Below are 2,500 nucleotides of genomic sequence, written 5' to 3' on the forward strand. Positions count from 1 at the left end.
ATATATATATATGAAGCCCACATATATATATTTATATATAACTAGTGTGACTTAAATACTATATTTATAAGCCTCATTGGGTATTGCTTAATTAAAACTGCCTAATAACAAATCTTCAATTTTATATATAACAAGGAGGAACTATATATCTGCATGCTTCCATTGTTTTTATACCATGTGAGTTTTTCTTACGACAATCTAGGGATAATACAATATTAATTTATACAAGAAACTGAAATGTAGTACCCTCTACTCTGCCATATTAGCTATACCATGTTAAATAATAGAATATTCTACGTTGTATCGTATGTTATATGTAAAGAAGCTGTAACATATCTTTGTCGATAGCCTTCTATACTCGAGTTACATAATATATGTATATTAAAAAGTACTCTGTAACATGAAACTGTACGATTAAAGAAGACGATTGGTTCACGGCTGTAAATAATTTCGAAAGATTTCAAAAGTCGAATATATAAAAAAAAAAAAAAAAAAAAAAAAAAAAAGCGTACACGTACACACGTCTGTACGCTATAGGAAATAAAAAAAAGTTGTACGACGTTACAACTTATGTAGCGTATAAGTGTAGAGAGTGAGCGACATGTGAAAACTGCGATATGCAATATATAATTAAAAAATATATAAAATAATTCGAGTTTAGTCAAAGATAGTTTCAACGCCATTTTCTCGCGCTGTCTATGCTTGAAAAACTCATAAGGTATTACATTAATTTCGTATCTTGTTATCCCTAATCAAATGATATTTGTACGAGTATCAAAGCTTGTACAAAACTAAGCTATGTCAGGTTTCTACAAGAAGATATTAGTCACGTTTATGTGTGACGCCGAATCGTCATAGAGAGATACCTAACTAAAACACTCGGTAGTAGAAAAGAATTCCTTTTATCGTCTGTAAATGTAGCTTTATCCCATTATCTTCGTCTTGCTTGTTAAATATTTAATAAATATATTGCGTCATTACAAATAACAGTAGTAGCAAAGGGGTGGAGCGGTATACTATATTAGATCGGAGAAGCTAATGCCCACAACTAAAGGTAATTAAGAGCGGCAGATACAATGGAATGTGCGACATATTAGAAAAAATTAACGAGCAGTTCTGATTAAACAAGAACGCGCGCGATCGCGTTTATTCTTTTTCTCCTTTCATCTTCACAACGAAATCCGACACATCTCACCGCGATACACATCTAACATTATGTTATACAATTAAAAAATAAATTCTCTACCTCAGAATACCATCTCACATAAAGCGCTCTACATGGAAAACATTAATAATTCGTAATCTAGCTTATGTGAGAATGTAAAATGAGGCTTCCTCGAGTAATAAGTTGTCCGAGAGACAAATCGTTACTCAAAATACACAGTTTTCCTATTCAACAAAAGATGCGTTACACGGCGCACTTTACACGGCTATGTAAAATGCATATCTCACGTTATAGCGAACGTCTCTCTCATTTCTACGAATTCCCTGTTCAATTTCTGAGAGATACGGAGAGATTTATTTTTCAATTCGAAAAATAAATATAATGAACACAATAAACGAGTTATTAAACAAGTACCAATCGAAATTATCGTAACAGATAAAACATCGTTTTCTACTCGGCCGTTACTTAATCTTTTACTCAAAATCTTTTCAAAAGTCGCGGAAGGTACGGAGATCCTTAAAATTGCACTCTCTTCTCTTTCGTTATCCCACTTTCTGCGCTGCGCTCTTAGCTCGTATCATCTAAAACCTCATAATATTCAACAAACGCAAAGCCACCAAAGTATTATATTTACAAGCGTTCGGAAAAACGTAGAAATATTGAAATGTGACGCGATCAACACTTCTTGTTATCTTACAATAAATACGTTGCTTTCATTAAAACGATTCTCATGATTGTGCTGGATATATAAAGTATATGTATATATATATATATATATGTATATATATATATATATTGCATCTAAAATTCTTCTAAATCTGCCGGTGCGTTTCTCACGCCGTACGTCGCCTCCTTCTCTTTTGATTTCTAACACAATAATGAAAATATCGGAATACACTGTCAAACAGAAGACAAAACACATCCTCCTCAATACGTGCTCTGGTGGTACTGTGCAACAGGAATTTCAACAAATTTGCGTATAATTCCGCGAAAAAAAAAAAAAACAGACGATCGATTTGCTACCGATGTCCAATCACGCGTACACATACACACGACGAAAATTTGACTTCCGATGAAGACTTTTTAGTTTCGTACCTTTTTTCCTCTCTCTCTCTCTCTCTCTCTCTTTCTCTCTCTCATAATTACGCGTTACCGATTCAATATATCTTAGAACTAATCATTGAGATACTATAAATCACAGCAAATTCGCGTAGTAAAGGAATTCCTGAAAATTCCTATTACTCAGATGCGACAAGTTGCACCATTGACAAAACGATGTTTTGTATTCCTCGCCTTGACTAGTGTATGTAAAGCTCGTAACCGTTTGATCTACAC

The 2,500-nt window shown here is 33.5% G+C and overlaps 1 protein-coding gene across 3 annotated transcripts in view; it reads right to left on the reverse strand.

The window, feature by feature from the left end:
• The window catches only part of LOC108755930 (zinc finger protein DPF3), a 14,663-nt gene that overhangs the window by 3,047 nt on the left and 9,116 nt on the right, over positions 1–2,500 (reverse strand). The window contains exon 8 of one of the 3 annotated variants that reach the window (XM_018499372.1): positions 1,018–2,500. This exon is cut by the window's right edge and continues 470 nt beyond it. The exons of the other annotated variants lie outside the window; for them this stretch is intronic. The gene's annotated coding sequence lies outside the window, so the exon portion shown is untranslated. Of the gene's footprint in view, positions 1–1,017 lie in introns of those variants that run through there. 3 annotated transcript variants of the gene reach the window in all.

The sequence above is a fragment of the Trachymyrmex septentrionalis genome, unplaced genomic scaffold, assembly GCF_001594115.1.
Source record: "Trachymyrmex septentrionalis isolate Tsep2-gDNA-1 unplaced genomic scaffold, Tsep1.0 scaffold9, whole genome shotgun sequence".
Taxonomy (NCBI): Eukaryota; Metazoa; Arthropoda; class Insecta; order Hymenoptera; family Formicidae; genus Trachymyrmex; species Trachymyrmex septentrionalis.